This window comes from Simochromis diagramma, unplaced genomic scaffold (assembly GCF_900408965.1).
Source record: "Simochromis diagramma unplaced genomic scaffold, fSimDia1.1 OVJJ01000302.1, whole genome shotgun sequence".
Taxonomy (NCBI): domain Eukaryota; kingdom Metazoa; phylum Chordata; class Actinopteri; order Cichliformes; family Cichlidae; genus Simochromis; species Simochromis diagramma.
The window spans coordinates 954,918-977,759 of record NW_024386792.1 but is presented as its reverse complement, the minus strand read 5'-3'; positions in this window follow the sequence as shown (position 1 = coordinate 977,759).

The following is a 22,842-nucleotide window of genomic DNA, read 5'->3' as shown; positions in this document are numbered from 1 at the left end:
ACTTAAGATCAAAGTGGGTCGTAAGTGGCTCACGATGTAAAATAACATTGCAACACTGCAAGCTACCTTCACAAAAAGGACACTGAATACTGCACTAAGTATTGAGTACTCATGTTAACATGTAATGAGGTATTAATGATTACTGAATACTCTTGAGTTGGAGTGTTGCCAAGGAATACTGTGGCTTGTGTGATCGCACACACCAAGATGATCTGTAGTTTTATACAGCTACACATTTTCTCTTTTCAAATGTTCGCTCCCAAATCCTGAAAGAAAGTCTCACTGGCTAATCAAAATGTTTAAAATGATTGAAAACAATTAAGTTTAGTGCATTAGTTTGAAGTAGTCTCATGATATTTCTGAGCTGATGCAGCTTAGAGCCATCTTGAGATATTCAAACCATTTTCTTTAGTTGAATTAGTCCAATCAGATTTCCGATTCGTGGTCTGTAATTTGTCAGTTATAGCTCAGACCAGAAATCGGTCTTTACTGACACAGATTTTTATCCATATTGCTGCAGTGCATCATAAAGCTCATCCTTTTAGCTTTTCCATTTTCAATAACTTATTTTATTTTACTTTCACGTCTTTATGAAGCTCGCAGTTTTTACAATTTTGATCTAAATATTTTCCCAAAAGCCTCAAAATCTGACCACGTGTTTAGTGATCAGTGGAATTTCAAACAAACACAGCAAGCAGACAAACTTGCATTTTTCTACACTGTGCGTAATTGAGTTGGACACATTCCAGGTGCTGGATATTACCAATTTAACTTCTTACTATATGTGTAAACCAGGCCATCCCTCTATTTTCTTTACTTCTTATTCTGTTTAGGGTTACAGGATGAGAGGTGTGTGGCGTACCCCAGCTGTCATGGAGTGAGAGTGGGATACACCCAGGACAGGTTGCCAGTCCACCAAAGGGCTCATTCGTGCTCACATTTGCATGTACAGCTAATTGAGAATCACTAATTAACCTAACATGCATGACAAGGTGCTGGCCAGACAGTGGATTCAAACTCAAGACCTGCAGGACCAGACCCTGATGCCCCTAAACAGATTAACAGATTTTGCCTCATTTAAACACATTAAACCACAAGATTTGAGTAGCAGCCAAGAGTTAGGGTCCCCTGTTCCCTTTTGCTCTCAGAGACACGGGGAGAACATGCAGACTGCACAGAACATCTCCTGTGGATTACCAGACTTTTATTTTGGTAGAAATCTGCAGTGTGGTGCAAAAAAGGTTCGGGGTTCAGATCCACACTGGGACTTTTCTGTGTGGACCTGTGTGGGTACTCTGGCTTCCTTCCATAGTGCAAAGAGTGCTTGTTAGACTTATTGGTGATTCTGAATTGGCCGAAGGTGTGAGTGTGAATGGTTATCTGCCTGCGACAGACTGACAAGCTCTCCAGGGTGTACCCTCGACAGCTGGAATATGCGCCAGCCCACCATGACCCTGAATTGGATGAGTGGATGAAAATGGGTGGAAATTAAAATACATCTGCAAACCTGACTACACTGGAAAACTGAAAAAAGAGGAGGTATGCAATTTGGACTGTGACACTGTGTTGTTATATAACAATTTAAATGAAAATATTGTTGTGATATGTCAAATCACAGTTAAAGTACCATTATATGTTGAAAAATCAAACAAGACATGTAAATACAACACAAACTAGTTTAAATGTTAAACTAATTAGCCTACAGCTTAACCTGTTCAAACTGATGTAGTCCAAATCTGTGTCATTTACTGGGAGAGAGTGAAGTAATGAAGAATGAAGTCGGCATGCAGAGAAGACTGGGGCTACAAAGTGTAGTTTAATAAAAGTAGTTACAGAGTAGTTACAAGACAGCCTGCCTTTGTCTTCAGCACACTTCCTCGGGCTGCATGCCTTCTCCTCATTCACTCTCTCCACTCTTTCACTTCTTCTCTGTTGAGCAAGCCAAAGCGTAGCATCCATGCCTGGACCAGCCAGGCCAAGCCTCTCACTCAGCCAAACCAACAGGAGACCCTCTGCTCCACAGTGTCCCTGCCAGCTTGTCTGAGTCTAATCATCCACGGGATCCAGGTTGTTTCAGGGCTAGTTTCCCTACAAGAATAATCTCTCTCACACACACGCCAGTTGGGTCTGCGGACCTCCAGCATCGTTGGAGACGTCTTTCTGCCCACCAACTGTCCGCCATTACCAAGACGGTGATGTGAGTCAAAAGGAAGTGGACTCAGCCGAAACCAGCCAGCTGGACGAAGCAGCAAACGCGGAGGTGGGGGTGGACTGCGAGGAGGAGTGAGGTCCAACAGAGAGAGTCCATTTGGACGAGCTGATAGCGTTTGCAGCCACAGTTTAAATTTGATTTCATTTGTGTTGTTTTAATTTGGACTGGTATCTCCTCATCCAAATCTTACTGGGACACAGTATCATGGTTTTACAGCCCATAAAGCATCATACATTCCCTCCTATGAAACATTTTGCTTGGCTGACTTCAAAGCAAATCCATCTTTATTTATATAGTTTGTAAAGATTTAAGGAAATCCAAAAATGTGCTCAGTGTTTACTCATTTCAGATGCCTTCAAAGGACACGAATGCTGAAACTCAGATGTTGAAATAGACACAGACAGCTGTTTGCTGACATAACTGAGTGATTATTACAAATTGAATATTACACTTGAAATTGTAAAGATGTGATGAAATTGAGGTTGTGCAGCAGGCAAAAGCATTGTTAGTTCAACACACTGATATCAGTATAGAAGACATTGGTTCACATTACAGTTTTGTCAAGTCAAGTCAAGTTAGTTTACCATATTTGCATGTAAAATTATATTACAGTTTATGAGGACATTGCAGGACAATACATTTTAACTTGCAGTTCCTCAAGTGGCCACTTGAAGCAGACTCTAAAAGGGAGTCAAGCCTCATTGACTCCTATGTTAAAATGTGCAGGTTTAAAACACATTTAAAAGCACATTTGTTCTCTATGGAAAGTTTACCCTCTCATCACAACAAATTACTTAATAACTCATCTACCTGGATGATTTAGTTAGGTCTGTGCCCATGTAATCAGATGGATGGAGCGAATTTGAGTCTGCTAAGCCTGTGCTGTGCGTGTGCAGTTGGAGCCTTTTGGAATTTCAGGACGGGTAGCCCGACTTCTAAATACAGTTCAAAACCAAAAGGTGATGACATCCACGTTTATGCTCTCTATATCTGTGACACACAAACCTCTGATTAAATGGGATTAATGGATGGAAATCACATGATTTTTGGATTTTATAAAGGGAGATTTCTACATGCTAACCTAACTCAAGGGCATTCATATGATTCATACTTTCTGAAAGCACGAGAAGGAGAATTATCTGAAATATCTTGCCAGTGGATTTTTAGTTTTAAAAAAAGGAATAAAGAGAAACCAAGAATTTGTCAAATGATTAATGGCAGAAACAATTAGAATTTTCAAAGCCAGTGCATGAAAATTATTAAGCTGAAAGTGAATCTAATTTGCTCATCCATTATCCTGCTTTTAAGTGTGACCAAATGAGCCCATGTTGTAGTAACAGCCTCGCACAGAAAAGCAAAAGTGAAGCATAAAAAGGTTGTTTTTGAGTTTGCAAATAGAAAAGTTCTATTTACTTGACATCCTCTTTGATCCACTATGCAAACACATCTAGTGGTTTGTTGTTATGATCCATGCTTCTCTTTTACATGCTGCTTGGGCTTCATTACAGTGTCTAATGGTATTTCTTTTTTAGTCTTTTGGTCCATGAACCTGGAATCAAGGCTATCGTAATAACCCAAATCTATATCGTCTTACATTTTTATCTCCATATTTCCTCGTATCAAATGTCATAGGCTGTCTACTTGTCTGCCTTTGTTGCAACTTCAAAAGAAGACAGCACTTAATACTGCACTGATTGCAATCTACTTTTGAGGGGATAAAAATGGGCTTTGTGCCTTTGATTTGAGATAGAAGCTGTTTGAAAATGTAAGGAACACTTTTTCACGTGGAAATGTCCTGTTGCAGTTCTAACTTCCTCTGGACAGAGGGCACTGTTAGATCAGATTTTAAAAACAATATATTTTTTAAAAATCCAGTCATTCCTCACTTCAAAATCCCCCTTTTATCCCTCAATTTAAACAGTAGAGGAAGGAAGAGGGGCCAAATAAAATGCATGGTCAGCAAACAAGGTATCAGAGGCTGTGTGGGTAACGTGTGGTCTTTATTCACTCAGCTGTTGGGTTTAGAGTTGTGGAAGACGTCACTGTGCACACATGGACACATGTTAATAGAAGTTATTCTATTAAAATGTCTCCCTAATTTAAAGCGCATCTGCAGCAGAGTACTGACCTAGAGCTGTGTGTGTCTACACATTTTATTTGTGTGTATGAGAAAAAGAGCGAGAGAGAAAGATGTCAGCGCAAGATTAAAATTCATACAGATAGCAACACACATGTAATTAGCCTAAAAGCCTTTTCATCAGGTTTGGCACAACGCTCACTCTCTCACACACACACGCGCACACACAAACACATACTAATGGACACCAGAGTCTGCTCATACCCACTAATATTCCACATTCACCTCTTAACACCACCGCAAATGGCATGTGTGTGATGGCACCGCTGCCTTGTGTGTGTGTTTTGTGTTTTACGAGTTATTTATATGCTAATGAATCTGGAAGGGCACGTTGAGTGGTGTGTGTGTGTTTGGTGTGTGCGTGGAGGAGAAGAAGGAGGAGGAAGGAGTTGCTACAGCTGAAGAACAGGGGAGGTAGGAGGAGAGGTAGAGGAGAACCTTGAAGACATATGTTGCTTTTTTGTTGTAAGACATGACAACACGACTGCAGCTCCATCCTGAACTATGTTTACTCCCCACATCCTGTTCCCTGTTATTCCCACTTTACTCTGATGAAATATTGTTATTCAGGTACACTGTCTGGATGCCTGTCTGACTTGAGGTAGTTTGGCACAAAACACACTTTTTGTACCTGACTGCAATGCCAAATGTAGCTGTAAGCAGTGATTGACGGGCCCACAGTGCAACAGGCTTCTCTTCTTCCCTCTCTAATGGCAGAGCTGTGCTCGCTCCTCGATGTCAGCGAGAGGAGGCACAGTGGGTTGAATGGCAGTGTACGGCGTTTTGCAACTTCTAGGGCTGGTGCATTACACCCGCTTACAAACCTAATTTTGCATACGTTTGACATTTTTGGTGTATTTTTTTCCACCGTATCATTCACAAAACCATGTTAGTATCTGAGATCTGGGATTAGAGTGACAACAGCGCAACAAGGTTCTGCTGGGCAGTAACACAAGCCGTCCAAAGACTTCACAGCCAGCAGTTTATCCACATGAATCTTTTAGTTGCCATGCTCCAAGTACTTCTAATTTATGACATTCTTCATGCAGCCACCAGATGTCCTCAGATTCCTCTGCTGTCCAGTTCATAGATTGTATATAAAATATGGATACAGCCACATGACCCTTTCTTTGATCATTATGACCCTAAAACCTGCTTTATCTTCCATTTTACTCCAACTGGAACCATGAGTTTTCAAATGAATTTCATGTTTTATTTAGTAACACTACTTATTGAATATAAATCTAATTGCTCCTTGAATCCATGAGTTTGGACCATAAAATTGAATGAAAGTGTTTAGTGAGATGATGAATAAAGCAAGCAGTGGAGTCATATCTTATAGAGTTCTTTACAATTGGACTTGTTTTTGCAACCAGAGGAGTCGCCCCTACTGGGTATTTGAGAAAATGCAGCTTTAAGGAAATTTGCATATATATTCAGTCATAATTCAATGACTGGATTATTGTATCACCTCGATTGATTTTTTATTTTCAGTCATTCTGTTGTAAATTTGCTGCCCTGTTTGTTCCAGAAGTCCTGTCATTTGTTCAGATGCAACTTTGCAAAGCTAGCATGTGTTGACAATCCTGTGATAGACCGGTAACCCGTCCAAACGATAGCCTACCTTTAGCCCCATGACAGCTGTGATAGGGTAACCCTAAATTGGATAAGTTAAGAAAATAAATGGATAAATGAAAGTCAAAGAAAAATGACAGATGGTAAAACTATTGGGAAAGATAGAGGACGTAAATAATTCAGCTTTCTTAATGGTCAGACTTAAGAAATCCAACCAGAGATTTTAGCGAGTAATAGAAGGCTAATGTTACACTGCCAGAATCCTTTTTCAGCTCATTTCCATCCATTCATCCATTTTCCTCAGCCACCTCCTTCAGGGAGTACACTGAGGTGTTCCCAAGCCATCTAAGCAACATGTTTGGTTGGACATCCCTTAAACACTTCACCTAGAAAGTGTGGGAAAGAATCACAGTCAGACATCCAACCCTCCTCAGCTGGCTCCTTTTGAGATGGACCCTCTCCTGCATGACCGAGCTCCTCACCCTTTCTCTAAGAAAAAGCCTCGATACTCTTTGGATGAAGATCATTTCTATTAGCAGCTTTTGGTCATAGGTGAGGGTGAGACCACAGATTGACCAGAAAGTCAAGAGACTCACTTTCATACTCAACTCTACCTTTACCATATCAGACTTGCACACAATCAGCATTACAGCACACTCTGTACTCAATACACTCTCATATCATCTGTAAGCAAGACCCTGAAATACTTGGTCTCCTCCGTGGCCTCAAATTAAAAGATGCTAATTCTCATCCAAGCTGCATCATTCTCAGCAGCAAATCCCCCCAATGCAAGTTGGAGACCATTGTTCATTGAAGCAAACAGAACCACATCATCTGCAAAAAAGCAAAGACAAGAGCCTGGGATTTTCAAAGTGCCACCCACCACCACCCTTTGATTCCACATAGAAATTTATTCACAAATTTAATTTATGAATAAATATCACAAAACTTTATTATAAGAGCTCAAAACAACCCCCTGACATGCTATCATAACGATACAGAAAGCCACAGGAAACCCTGTGTATGCTGAGTTTTGACTCATTAAAATGCTATAAAGGAGTACAATAATATGTACTTCAAAGTCAAATAATATCTTTATACAACAAACCCTTTTTGACATTTAAGTTACAAAAACATATTCAGCTTATAAAATAATCATTATTTACTTTAGAAAAAGTGTTTCTAGTAATACAAAGCTTTTTTTAGGCAGTTACTACAGAGGCTGACCCCTATATATATACTTGTTGCTAATAATTCAATCTTTTTCAAGCTGCCAGCAGGTGCCGGCCCATTTATTGTTCACACAGGAGCCACGACTCTGGCTGACTCTTTGCATTAATACCAGGTATCTGAAAACTTCGACACCTGCCAGCTCTTCAATGTCTGCAAGCCAGAGTATTTCCATTTTCCACCCGAGGCATTAAGGCAGCAGTCTCATTCAGACTGAACTTGCCTTGATTGAATTGATAGACTGGGACTAAAGCGCGACTTTGTGAAATCAACATCATGCTCCTTTTTGATGCCACTTTATTGCCTTGTCTTCTGGGCAAGAGTGAGCGAGGCTGAGTAGAGTTAACACTTCCTAATTTTCTCCTTCAAAGAAGTGGGACAAGAGCCATCAAAGCCACGCATTCGCCATCTTGTCTCTAGCTGAATTGGTGGACTTTCAGCTTCGAAAAACGAAAGATAAATTGTGTGAAAATGAATTCTGCAGTAATTCTCATGTCATTTAATTAGTAAATCTTCTGAATCACAATCTTTGAAGGATTCATATTTGATAGATTTTGTACAAAGTGGAGTTTATTTCATCATCCACATAGCCGCTTCATCCTGATCCATTCAGTGTGTCTGCGGAGCCTCCAATATTAAATTGGTTTATTAAGGGTCTCATACAAGATGGTCTTTCAAGGAAAAGGTTGTACTTTAGGTAATTTTGCTCTTTTCTATTTTCTTCTTCAGACCGAGGCATTTTTCACTTTTCAAGTTATGTAGAAGGCTTTATTATGCACAGAGCAGATTGAAGATTTTCCTGAATGGTGAGCATCTCTGCAGCAGTCAGACTTAAATCACAAGCTTTTTTTAAATAAATCTTTTTTTTTTAAAGTCTCTTCAGGATAGCACATGTGCAATGTTTGATTGATATTTCCCTCACAGTCGTATAGACTTTCTTGCATATGATAGAAATTGTTCCCTATAGTTTATTGAACCAAATAATGTGTTTTAGCATGAGTCTCTTCATGATTGATGACATAAAGTCACTGACTTCACACGCTTTACCGTACATGTGTTACTTTGAATTACAGGTGTTTTAAGATACACTTCATTAAATCATTAAAACTTGGTCATCGAAACAAGATAAAGAAAATAAACCTTCAGTGCTAACCTGCAGGCCTGCTTACAGCTAACCTAACAAAATGAGAGACGATCAGAAAGGAACTCTCTCAGGCATACATAATTTAGTGGTGGAAAAAAACATAAACTGTTAAGAAGAATGTTAACAACACAGTCTTGAGACAGGACAACTATTGCAAAGGAAAGAGCTACAGCCCTGAAAACTACCCTGGGCTTTAGCCTTGTTATCTGGCTAAGCCTCGGGTTAGCTGTTTATGGTATTTGATGCATTTAAATCAGCTGTTAATATTTTCAGAAGCATTGTGAAAGAGATTAGAAGGGCAGGGAAATAGCATACCATCACCTCCCAATTTCACCTGAAGACCCGAAGTGCATCTGAAAATATTCTGCAACACTAAATCCACACAATCCAAAGGGTTTATTGAACAAGGGCTGGTACAATATTCAGTTGCTGTACAGATACAGGGGGAAGGAGGGGTATCTGTATTTCAAATTTAGCTCGTTCATCCCAAAATGTGATGAGAATGAAGAAAAGTATTGCACCATAGCAACTACAAAGAACAAAAATTGCCATGTTTGAGAGACAGAAAAAGTAGTAATAGGTCACTTTATCTGTGGAGGAAGGGAATCCCTTCTGTCTCGTAGCATCTCTCAAAAAATGAGCAAAATTTTGCCTGGTGCAAACACCATATCCCTGCAGCCCAGGGTCAGCGGCTGCTACAGACAGGTTGGTATATTTCTGTTCCCTTGGGAGTAAACCAGCTGTCACAGATGTTATCCAGGATGTGGGAAGAGGCAGAGAAAAGTCTTCTTCACAGCGACTAAAACCTAAGAGGCACTGCTGTACAGAAACTCTGTGATGCGGTAAGAAATGGGAGATCATGCCAGTGTCTGGACAGAGGTGAAACATTTTATATAAACAGAGGCTACAGCATGAATTGTAATTTATTCAGGCCCACCGCAGTGAAAAAATAATTCTGTTTCCAGTGGCAGAAAGTTATAGCTTGAAGTAAGGCTCTGTCACATGCTGAAAACATGATACCGATTAAGTCATATACAGCATGAATGACAAACTCAGGTGGTCCAGTTGTGTGGTGCTGCTCCCATTCCTCAAGAAAGTTCCAGCATATTCTTACTGATCCGAACTGGCTGATACAATTACGCTATTACGTTATGACAAATAAAACTGAAAACTGAAACTGAGATACCGATACATGAAGGTCATCAGTTAATGTAATTCACCCGGGCCTTTCAGGTGATGCCTCCACCTTACATCAACCTTCTCTGGTGCTGACGTCTTGGTTAGTTTAGGTTTAATACGCTATCTTTTATTTTACTAAACCTCTTTTGTGGACTCTCTCTCTGTTTCCTACTTTGAGACAGTTTCTTACAAAGAGAGGGCTCATTTGGGATATTTAAACTCATTGGTAGATTTTCATGGATAACTTAGCTTGTGGTTTGCTAAATGTTTAGCTGCAATTCTTAAATGTTTTTTGTTAAGTACTTGAGGTATTTGTCATTGAGGCAACCATTTATAAAGATGGTGGTCTTTGAATTGTTTAATTGCGTTTGTTGAGTTAACTTTTTGTTGATGTTGGACGAGAGTAGCATTAGTCCCCATGTAGCTTTGCCTTCAAAGGTATCTTTATCCAGATTTCAGTTTGGATAAACTATACATGCTACATTTTGGAGTTGCTTTCCAGCAGTGTGGTCCCAATCCAGCTGTGGAACCATTTGTTCAGTAATTTACTAATGCTGTTAATTATGACTGTGAGGAAAATGACAGTTTTATTTTCATGTGGTGGCATCAGAGCAGCTCTCTCCTGACACAGACACACACACTTTTCTCAGTTAGTATTCACCTGAGGCCATGAGGAGTACAAATATCAGGATTTTGTGTAATGGATGTATTTGTGACACTGCTGGGTAGCCTGTGTGTTTGATTAGTTCTCTCACTATGCTATTCTACACTAAGATCATCACTGTTTCACTAAAACACTGCTGGCTACACACACACACACGTATGACTGAACAGCTGTGTGTATATGTGTGCTCAGTATGTGTGTTGACTTTGAGCTTTCACTATCTGAAATGGCATCATCGCTTTCTTACCCTTTATTACTGTGTGTATGTGTGTGAATGTGGATGTCTGTGTGTGTGTGTGTAATGAGGAAAACTGCCATCTGGGAAAACCAATTACCACAGGTAAATAACATAACCCCTCGCTCTAAGATTTGCCCAAACAATGAATTTATAAAGAGGAAAAACCTCCTGTCACACACACACACACACACACACACACACACACACACACACACACACACACACACACACACACACACAGATGTGTTTCTATCACTTCTGAGGACCTTACCTTGACTTATTTTCTTTTCCTTCAGGCTTACCACAACCATAACTACAACTCTTCTAAATCTAGCCTTTACCCTGACCTAAATCTAAACCATAATCTGACTTGAATTTAACCTTAAACTAGGATTTTGCTCTAAAATGTAATAATTTACTTTATGGGGACAGTTTGTCCCTAAAAGAGGAGGCAGGACCACATAATTTCCATAATACAAGTACACACACACACTCTCTCTATATACATGCATATTATGCATTTGAGAGCATTTCAATGCCTCTTTGATTTTCCCCTTAGCAGTCTTAAGTTTAAACTGAGGGTCTCATGCATTGATTTTTAAAATCTCCTGTTTACTCTGCGAAGATCAGCAAGATTTTTGTCTCCTTACATTTCCTCACAGGTCCTCGCAAGCTCATATAAACCCCAACACGTGCACACATACACACATCCCCCCCTGAGAGTATGTAATTATGAGTTTGGCCTGGAATGGTTTGATAGCTAATAAAAGTGAGATTTCTGGGGAAAATAAGGACGAGAAAATTAAAGTGTTGGAGTGTACAGATCCTAATTAAAATAACGCAATGTTTATAGTGCGCAGGACATACACAGAGGAGGAGGAGGAAGAGGGGAGGGTCAGCAGAGGATGAAGAAGTATTGGCATTAGAGCTTGAAGGGAGAGGGGAGGGACACAGTGGGTGAGGCGGGAGGGTTATCATATTTTCACAGGAATGTCCTCATTTAAAATGTTCATTAGGCGCTCGCTCACTTTATATTTGTTCTCAGCTACTCGATCACTCCACAGCCGCCTCTGGTCCTTGGCTGTGTGGAGCGATATGCTCCCTGTCGTATACATGTCTGTGTGTGTGTGTGAAGCAGTGTGAATGAAGCTTGTGTTTCCAAGTGTACGCGCATGCTGCCCCCTGATTATCCTTTGACTTTATTAATTACAAGGCTTTGTCATTCATCCAGGTTCTGTCAGCTGACACGTACTAACCTTGCTCCTCTCTTATGCCATCTTTTTCTTTAGTTTCATTAAGTTTCTGCTTCCACTCCTCCTCCTTCTCTGTCAGCCTTATGAAGTAAACACTGACATTTTAAGAGAATAAGAACAGATAATTTGTTCTTCTTCACAGTCACTCTCTTGAAGCTGTCACTCTCTGCCTCTTGATGTGTTTATCTTTTCGTTTCTGCAAACAGGCCCGTCTGGCGATAATTGTTTGACACACACATAGCTAGAGATCTTAATCTGGCTAATCCTGGATTACAACTCAGATATCGGATGCTCTATGTGAGCGCGTGTGTCTGATATATAGATCAGTGTAAACCCTTTTGCAGTGTATGTTGCTGTGCATGTATTTTCTCTTTATGGGGAATTCCTTTTCCTTTACCTTACTATCAAATACACAAGAAAAGGCCAGACAAATGAAACAGCACCTGCAGTTATTGTTTAAGCCTCTGGTCATTGTTTAAATAATGGCTGATTTTTTCAGAGGTAAAGTGGAAGCGCTGCCATTTTTTAACCTCTTAGAGTGGAAGTCAGGATGGATGGTTGAGACACACCAATCACAATTTTCTTGGCCAATTTTAACTTCTCATTTTATTTTATTTTTTTGCTGATTACAATTTTCTCTCCAAGAACAATAACTGACAGCATGTATTAGCAAAAATGAACTTTTCTTCATTTTTGATACACAAAATATTATTTCTGTAATAAAAAAATTATTAAGCTTTGCAATTTCCCCCAAACTTTGGTAAGTCACACATTCTCTCTCTGAAAGAGCTAAAACTAAAGCGCTCTGCTACTGGAATGAGATTAAAAAAAATAATGAAATGAAATTTTATATACATATTTAACAGTATGCTAATAAATTCACCAGATAACAGGACACTGACAATTTTCTCTTTTTCACTCATTTCTATAATTTTCCTCATGTTTACTTTGATTCGTTGCTCATACCGAGGCTGTTAGCCACTTTGCCTTTGTTAGCTTGTATCCATGTTTAGTTTGGTGAAGGAGATTTAAATGTCTGATTAGGTTTGAATGTTTCCATGCTGAGCCTCCTGCGGTTTGCTTTTTGGTGAATTTTACGTCTTCACTCATAGCGAGGAGCTTCCACGCTAACCTGTTTTAGCAGGTGGCTGTGGCAGCTTGCCTGCGCTGCTATGTAGGTGTGTGCATACATGATATAGACCAGCTTTTAACTGGATAGCTGACCGGCCAGGTCACCTCTGTAATTGCTGGAGGTTGACTGGACGATCAGAGCACGTCTAGTGTACAGAGGTTTTCAACAACATGAAGGAGTAAAAGTGTTGTCTTTATTCTGTATTATCACTAACATCTTAAACATCAACATGCATCTCCAACCTGCTGTGACTAAAGTGGTTATTTCTAGTATTTCCCACAAGACCTTCTTTCTTCCATTTAACTAGATACATATATTTATATATAGTACAAACACTGACAGTACTTTAAAATGTAAAAAAGACTGATTACATTTTTTTTTTTATCAGACCTTAACAAGAATTCCTAACTATGCATTAAACAGACATTAATCGATTTAAAACAAGTACCAGAATGTAACCCACACAATGGAAAGCTGCTTCAGAATTAAATATTCAGGTATTACAATAATAATAATGCTATAGATGTTCATCAGTCATTGCATTCAAAGTATGACATCATATTTAAGAATCAAGAAAACTCTGTCATATAAAATTACTGATGAAGGATTATCAAAAGTGTTCAATGTCAGATGAAGCCAAAAAGTTGTTTTCTGGGAACCTGGCATAAAATAACTACAAGATGAATATTGACAATTATTTTAATCCCTTCACGGCCATCTGGAGAAGCAGGCATCAGCTGTGGTTCTTCTCTTGTTCACGACACAGTAAAGATCCAGCACCCATATTTCCAAGATAAGTCCAGTACTGTCTCATTTCTCTGTGGTCTCCTTTTCTCTCATCTCTTTGCCCTCACTCCAAATGCTGAGCAGACGGCCACCTCTCTAAGCCAGATTCTGCCGGGGGGTTCTTTCATTTTGTTGTTTTTATTAACCTTTATTTTTAATGAGGAAGCGAAACTCCTGAGATTAAGAAGAATCTCTTTTATGAGACTGTCCTGGACTGACAGCATAGAAGTTTCCCTTTCCTCCCACTGTAGCCAAGTGTGTGTTCATAAGGGATCATTTTTGCTTTCTATCTCTTCTCGTGTCTTGTGACTGACTGACTAATTTCATAATAATAATTAAAAAGAAACAAAAAAACCCCACAAAACATTTGAGTGTTGTTGTGCTTACAAGCTTGGTCCTCAAAACAGGAGATTACAAACAAAGATGCACTGCAAGCCATTGTACAGTTTGGGTCACTGACTTTCAGCGCACAACATCCTCAAAACATTTCAATTTGTTTTGCAGTTCTCACGCTTTAAAGCTGCACAAGCTGACAAATGACCTCTTATTAGTTCAAAAGGATATATTTGACTTGCACAGGCCCACAGTTCCAAGTTCTTCTCATTCGTTCCACTGCAGTTGCTGCAGAGCGCCGAGCTATTGTTAACAGACTGGTTAGCACAAGTTTGGCTGTGACAATAACTTACTGGTGATTACCGGTAATTACCAAACTTTTCATCACCAAACTGTAGTCTAGTGCAACTTTGATTATAATTGTAAAAATGTGTTATTAGAATCCAGCTGAGCGGAGCAGAGTGATCTTTTTGGAAGAGGGTCTGGACCCCCAGGACCTCCATAACACTGCAGCTGCTGCAGCTCATTTTAGGAATTACTTATTAAATGTATCATTATAATTAGAGTTTTTCTGTAACAAGGCTTGATTTCTTTTGACTATTGTAACATCTTGAGACAAAAGTCCATCACGAAAGTAAGTTTCAAAGATTGTGTTGAAAGACAAGAAAAAGTGCAAAACACAATAGTATCAATGTGAAACTGTATCCACTTTTGTTTCGGTGACTTGAAGCATAAACCTTTCTTTCGATGTATTGTATGTTTCCTAGTCAACATGTGAGCTTGGAGAGAAAACATCTCATCATTTTGTTTGTGGACAGAAATGAAGACATTGAAATGTGTTTCCCCGATGATTGATATGTGAGTGGTGATAAACAAAGAAGCTGACTTTTCACCAGAAGAAGTGTGCTGCGTTATTTCCCAATGACATTTTACAAAAACACCAGATTTTATGTAAATTTTACTTTTGCTTCCACCGTGTCCATTAGCGTAAAGAAAAGTGGCAAACTAATGTGGCGTCTTGCTGTTCTTCTGCATGTGTATCCCTTTGTGTGTTTTACTCTCTAAGTACACTATGTTATGTGGCGTTATATTTGTATGAATTCAGCTCGACAGGATTTGTTTTCATTAAGAGCTCTGACATTTTCATTTTTGAGAGAGCTTGAAAAAAAATCTGTTTCCTCCTGCAAATTCTTCATCCCTGACAGCCTAATATCCAACTTTAATAACAATGTAAGAGCGCTCTTTGTGTGCATTGTAGGGGCTTTCAGTGCGTGTCTGCATGTTTGTGTGGAACTGTGTGCCACGTATAAACACATATATGACCTGTTTCCCCTGTCTGCTCTGCAAAGGCTTCAGCTTTCCTGCATGACCGAACACACACAATGCAACTGTCTGGGTGACCTGCAGTAACCAAAACACACCCAGTCCCTGACCCAGATGTCTATTATTTGTGTGTGTCGCCTACTAGACTACGCACACATAAACAGACATATCCATGCATGAATACCTGAGAGATATCAGGGCTGAAAATGTTTGAGACCTGAAAGGCACACGGAATAATTGTTAATGCGTTCAGTGATTTAGAAAATATAGAAGTGAATAACTGCATCGGGCACTTTTGACCCTGGACCTGAAATCGATGTGTAAAATAACTAAAAGTGTTTTGCTGGAAATACAAAGATGCACTTGAGGATCATCAGGTTGATCTTGAACTCAATTTACTTCCTGATAATCACAAAGCAGCGTGAGGTTCAGGCTGGTCTTTAAAGATAATCTTCTGAGATAAACGTAGCTCTCCAGACATAAATGTGGGCTAGCTTTGAAATCTTGCTGCAAAAGAGGAAGTCGAACTTTTTCAGATGCATTGAATCCTTGGCTCATATCTGTATGTATAACACATCATTGAGGTTAAGTGGGAAAGACTGTTGACTGTCATTTTTCCACAAGGGACATAGAGCGAGTGCTTTGCAGTGACTTGCCAACAAATGTAAACAGCGGATAAGATGAAGAAAAATGCCATGCACACACACACACACTCACACACACGCACACGGCTGGCTTTTTATTTAACAATTAGACCTATTTCAAAGCTTTAATTACAGAATCAAGTCATGTAGCTAACAGTTTTTACTTATCTGCCTTCACACACATCTGACCTTGGCTGACATCAATAGGGTTTAATGTGATGTCAGCTAAACCTTCGCAGCTGTAACGACTACAACTATTTTGGGAAAGCTTTCCACAAGGTTTGAGAGGGTCTTTATGGGAATTTTTGTCAATTCTTCTAGAAGTGCATTTGTGAGGTCAGACACTGATGTTGGATTTGAAGGCCTGACTTGCAGTCTCCGCTCTAATTCACCCCAAAAGTGTTCTACTCTGTGCAGGTCAGTCAAGTTCTTCTTCACCAAACTTGCTCATCAACATCTTTATGGACCTTGCTTTGTGTGCTGGTGCTCAGTCATGTTGGAACAGGAAGGGGCCATCCCCAAACTGTTCTCACAAAGTTGGGAACATGTCTTGGTATGCTGAAGTAATAAGAGCTGGTTTCACTAGGACTAGAAGCCCAACTCCTGAAAAACAACTCCACACCATAATCCACCCTTCCCGCCTAACTTTACACTTGGCACAAAGCAGTCAAACACGTACCGTTGTCCTGGGAACTGCAAAACTTGTCCAGTGGATTGACAGACGGAGAAGTGCGATTCGTCTCTCCAGGGAATATCTCCACTGCTCTAGAGCCCAGTGGTGGCGTGCTTTACAAAACTGCATCTGACGTTTTACATGATGCTTTGTGATGTAATACTTGGATGCAGCTGCTGGCCATGGAAACCCATTCCATGAAGCTCTCTAAACTCTGTTCTTGAGCTGATCACAGGGCCACGTGAAGTTTGGGGCTCTGTAGTGATTGACTCTGCAGAAAGCTGGTGACCTCCACGCACTACGTGCCTCAGCGTCCGCTGACCCCGCTCTGTGATTTTACTCATGGCTGAGTTGTTCCCACTTTGTTCTAATACCACTAACAGTTGACAGTGGAATATTTAGTACCAAGGAAATTTCATGACTGGACTTTCCACATTGGTGGCATCCTATCACAGTACCACGCTGGAATTCACTGAGCTCCTGAGGGCAAAATGCTTTACATAATAACCATAATAAAATTCAAACATAAAAAAAGATGACAACAATTTTTAAAATTGAGCCATTCACGACAGGCAGCAGGTCAGTATATTTAGGCATGTAGACATGGTTGAGATTGTCAGCAGAAGTTCAAAATGAAAATTCAGTATAAGTGTTTTACAATTAGATATGGCACGGTTGTTGGTGCCAGACAGGCTGGCCCCATGCAACCATCTATAGGGTTAACAGAGAATGAAGAGTCTGCTGCAACATTTGGATGACTGGATCAGAATTTACTGCATGAAAGCATGGATCCATCTGTAACCATCTTGTGATGGCTTCTTTGAGTGGCATGTAATCTGAGATTGGTTTCTTGAACATGGCAGTGAGCTCTCTGTACTCAAATAGTCTCCAAGCACCAACTTTGGGATGTGGTGGAACAGGAGATTGACATCAGGTATGTGCAGCTGACAAAATAACTGTGTGATGCTGTCGTGTCAATAAACCAAAATCTCTCAGGAATGTTTCCAGGAAATTGTTGAAGTGTATTTTATGACTTTTATCCATATATTTATATATGGAAGTTGTCATTGTTTAAATAACATATTGTTTTATTTTAACACAGAAACAAATTCATGAGCAGCCATCTGGTGTGAGTGCTTCGAGGTGAGGAAAGAGAAAACAACAACGAGGGACAAAAGGGACAGAGGACGGAGAGAAAAAGGGCCTGAAACAAGTCATCGTTTCCCAATTTTATCTTTGCTGTAGTACTATTTTTAGTGTTATATAAATATATTTATCTGTTTTTAGTTATCTTAAAGACAATCAATCAGTTTTTGTGGTACTTAAGCAGCAACAGCACAGTTTTTAAGAGTATTCAGAAGAAGCTGTTTTTCTTTCTACTTTTTCTTCTTGGTGCAAAAGTCTTCCAATTTCTCTTTAGTATTGCTAATTGAACCAATTAGCAATATTATGAATAGAATTTCAGAAGAGGATTCCTCATGGGCCTGAACCTCGATCATTAATTGAGTTTCAAAAGGGAGACGTGAACCTCAGATATCGGGAGCGTTTTATCCTTGGCCTGAACTTGATGTGGAGCCTTGTAGGATCACATCATTGTAATTTTCTGGATTTGTTGGTTCTTCCCGCAGAAATATTTAAGTCATCTTGAACCTTTGCCAGTCTTTGAGCAGCAGGTGCCATATGATCTGGCTTTTTTGGGATCTGAGGGTGAAAGATCGTGTTGTTTTTTGCAACCAGCAATTGTAGTGAGCAGAATATCATGTGGGTATACTTCCCCTTGGGGGTAATCTACAAATTACTAAAAGTCTTTCTAGATTTCAGAAGCGACTCATCTTCATCATCAGAATCCTCCAAACTTCAAAACCCTGAAAGACAAACAAAACATTTAAACTTCATTACAAACGGACTTTCTGGTGTGAGGTGGATGGTCTGCATGAGTCTTCGTTATAAAGACGAGTGGACCAAAATTCCTCCACAACAACATGAGAAACTGATGAAGTCGTACAGAAAATTATTACTTCAACTTAGTGCTGATCATGGGGTGTATTTTGGTTTTATAAACGAATGACAACGCTGTGTAATATGTTATGTTTTCTTGTTCACCTCAGGTTGTATTGATCTAATTTTAAGAACTGATAAAGACTGGGTGATTTTTATGTTACATCCTTAAACTGATTTAGCTTTTTTCCCCACACAGCTGTAAACACAGGACACACTGGATGGATTTTCTATCATGAGAGACAAACAAGAAAACTGAGAACTGTGAGGACTTCAATATAAAACAAAAGGAAGGTCCCCCGTCGCTGGTTTGAAAGTTAAAAAAGCCATGACTGTGTTTGTAAAAGACTTTGCCTTAACATTCTTGAGTAACTTTAATAATAATATGGACAATGGGCAAGATAACCACAGCTGGGCAGTGGTGCATTTTATTGCTGACAAGTTGAAGTTTTCCATTTTTTGCCACTGTCAGCAAACTTGAATGTCTTTCATGAATAAGTGATCTAATCACAGGACCAATAATGTTACCCATTCATCATGAGTTTTTTGGGGGGTTTAATCTTGTCGATGGAGACTGAATCAGTGGTTCGTGGACAGAACTGCATCAGAGGAATCACAAAGGCGTACAGTCTGACATTATCCAGACAGTTTGCAACAGTTTCAGTTACTTACAGCGTTATCGGTCCCAGAACAGTTTACCCCACTTGCCTATAAAATGGAGCATAAAAACATTAGTGTATAGTGTTTAGTCAGGAAAGTTGCCCCAGTGCAAAGAAGATGCAGAAGCTCTTATTGGATAAATTTATTTTTGGCATCAACCCTGCTGCCGCCAGATTTAAAGGGAATGAGCTCTTTAGCTGTGACACAGGTCATGGTGAGGTTGCAGAAGGGGAAAGCTGAATGATCGTAAACTGTAATGACAGTAACAGGACAGTTTCAGTGATTCATTCACAGGATTTCCTATGAAATAACCCGATGACAGGCCTTTTTGGAAAGGGACGCAGGATGATGAGAAGTTCAATTGTTTTTCCAGTGTACAATCACACATTCAGAAATCAAGTTAGATTAAAGGAGAGGAGCGGAGCAGGTCTGACTGTCAGTTCACCCTGCACACATTCAGCTGGCTGCGACTCACTGTCTGTCAGTACGTCCGCTCCTGTTTTTCCCTGTTTGTGTTTTAATTAGTTAATTAGTGCTGGGACATTGTGGTGACTGTTGTCGGGCAGCTTCCGGCTTTATATGTAAACACCACCCCAAGGACTCCTCCGAACACACACACACAAATGCACGCACACAAAGAGGCGAATGCGCACTTGTACACATATGCATGTTATTAACATTTAGAAAGAAAAATATCAACAAAACCAGGACAAGGGAGCATGGTACTAAGCCAAAGTCTTCAAAAACAACTTCTGACAGAATTCTTGATGAGTCTGAATAAAACAGCATGAAAACGAGAGGGTGAAAGCAGAAAAAAAAGACATGAAAACATCATTCTCTCCCTCTGTGCGTGTGCCTGCTTTTGCGCACACGCATCAGTCCTGGCTTTCATGTTCACGACTGTGTCAACAGTAAATAGCAAAGAGATTATTCTTTCAATTTTCTGTGATCAGCCACTTAATTATTGAAGCTGTATGTTTGTATCTGTATGTGTGGACGTCTCTGTGTGGGTTTGTCTCTTCACTAAAGAAGCTCTTGATATTTAGTCTTTTTGGAGTGAACAGCTTTGCTTTTATGATTAATTACGTGCCCCTGTGTGTGTTCTTCAGCTATGCGTTGCTGAAATGGTTAGCAATTTGAGGTATGAAAGACGCATTAAACTGTTAATAATTAAAACAACAACAACAACAATAAAAACAGCTTGCATGCAATAAAACAGAACCTTAGTACTTGGCAGAGTTAAACAGTACAAGAAGATGAATAAAAATGACAGAAATATAACGAGTAATGAAATTACTGAGGGATTTAAGCCTTGAAAACGCAAGCTGCACCAGACATGAGCACTGGGAGAAGCCACGCAGGACTAAATTCTGAGAATTAATGAGGATCAAAAGTGTCATGTTTAAAAGAAGAAAAAAACATATACATGATTCTGAATATATACAAATACATGTAATTACATATTAACGTGTAATTAATATACACTAAGAGAGCACAGTGGAAAGAGTGTGTGTGTAAGCGGTGGGAACTCAAAGGTTTTATGTCTGACCCTGTTCCATATGTATTTCTGTGGAGGAGAATATTTAAAACCTGATTTTCTCGACTGTGCGAGTGTTTAGAGAACTGTGCAGCTTTTGAAAATCACCCATAAAACTAACTACAGCCAAACACTGATAACCTGCTTCTGAGTGCTTCAGCCTACAGCAGATTGATGCGGCTGCCTCTAGTTTGGATGGAAGACTCCGACTTGTCTGCAATAACTTGCTAAGCGGAAATGGAGAGTTTACCTTCAAAGTAAAAGCTGTGCCCTTTCAAAAGTCCTGGTTTCAGGGACAACCTGCCGGTGGTCAAAGCCAGCACAAGGCAGTTTCTGGTGTAGCACCCACTTTGCAACAGCCACACTCCACCAACTACTTACCAGCCACTGAGAGAAAACACATTCTTCCAGATTTCTGTGGGAAATCTACATCCTAACGTGACCCTATAACACCACCTTTCACACTATTCAAGTCATTGCAGGATGCATGTAGTTGCATTTCTCAGGTTACATACAAGGTTACAGCATAGGGTTAAAAGTAGTTTCTGATTACATCGTAAGTCATGACGCAAATTTGAAGAAGTATAAAATACGCATTAGTGTCTCAGTTCTTTAGTGAGCTCAAGCCTGGGGGCAGTTTTCCCAGATGTGGGCCTCGCATCGATCACTGACAGGCACGAGGACACACTTTGAAAGGCAGCTCCTTCATTTTCATAAAACAGCATAATCCCAAAAGAAATGTAAATAGAAAATACAGAGATAGATATAAATACTTGTGGAAAATGCAATTATAAGTAACCATATTTACATTATTAAATGGTGCTAATAATTGAATAGTAGAGAACAAAAACAGGGGAATTAGTTAATAAACTGAAATTTCAAGTAATGCCATATTTTATGCATTTAAAAAAAATGAAATCATGCCCACATATAATTTTTAAACTGTTGGTGAATATATTGACATTTGAATTATTTATTGAGTCATTTTTTTCTTTATATTTTTATAGCTGATTCAGGCAGCTCCATTTACATTCTCATTCATTATTTACTTTCTGGTGAAGAGTTAAATAAGCAGCACGGTGCCATTCGTGTGTTTCTGCCTTAAATGCGAAGCAGTTAACTTTTAAGATGACTCTGACTTCCACCTGTTCCAGCCTCCCGACCTTCACGGCAGCCTCAGTTTGTTCCCATTCTGCTGTCACGTCTTCCTGCAGCAAGAACAGGAAGACCTCCTGTACCTGTGAAAAAAGATTTTTCACAGGCCCTGTAGTTGATGTAAAACACACTACATGACCGCTGAGTCGTACCAGCTTCTCTCTCATTGTAATTTCACTGCAAATCCTGTCACTGCAGCCGTTGTGTCAGACTCTCTGCTTTTGTTAGGCTGCCTGCTTTCGCCAGCCTTTTTTTTCCTGCTCTTGTTGTTTTTGCTCGTTCTTGAGTGTGTTTGGCTTCACCGATTGAGCGCCCTTTGCCGACCTTGAAGTCAGACTCAGTCAAGCTCCTTTAACCTCTCCTGCTCTGCGTCACAACTTCTGCTTGTGAGTTCAAACATCGACTACCAACATTTTAATGCTGGCAGAACTGCTGGAATCATTAATGAGCTCAAATGACGAAAGTTTGCAAATGTTAACTAGAAAAAGAACTTCTAAAAACACTGAACTGGAAAAAGAAAAGTAATCTGTTACCGTCTCCTAGGTCCCTGCAGGAAAAACAAACAAACTATAAACTTAACACTTTCTTAGTCTCCACTGAAACACAGGCACAGTACAAAGACACGAACGGTGACCTTTTCTACAACAAGAGGTTATTTCACTGACGAAAAAAACCCTGTTCATGTCACCCTCACTTGTAATCACAGTAAATATCACCTTCTGAAACATGATTAGGTTTCTATTGTTGTGCCCCTTGTTGAAAGAATTGTTACATTTCTGCAAAGAAGACCTTTACCGTCCCCAACTCATCAGCAAAAAGGTGAATTAGCGGCATTGATTGTTATATTGAAGAGCATGTGGTGGACTGAAAAAACTGGAGAGATTTGTTCGGCAAATCCTTTGTTAGGAATCACACAATCTCTGCTGCAGAATCAGACGCACACTCGCACACATACAGCAGTGTGTGTTT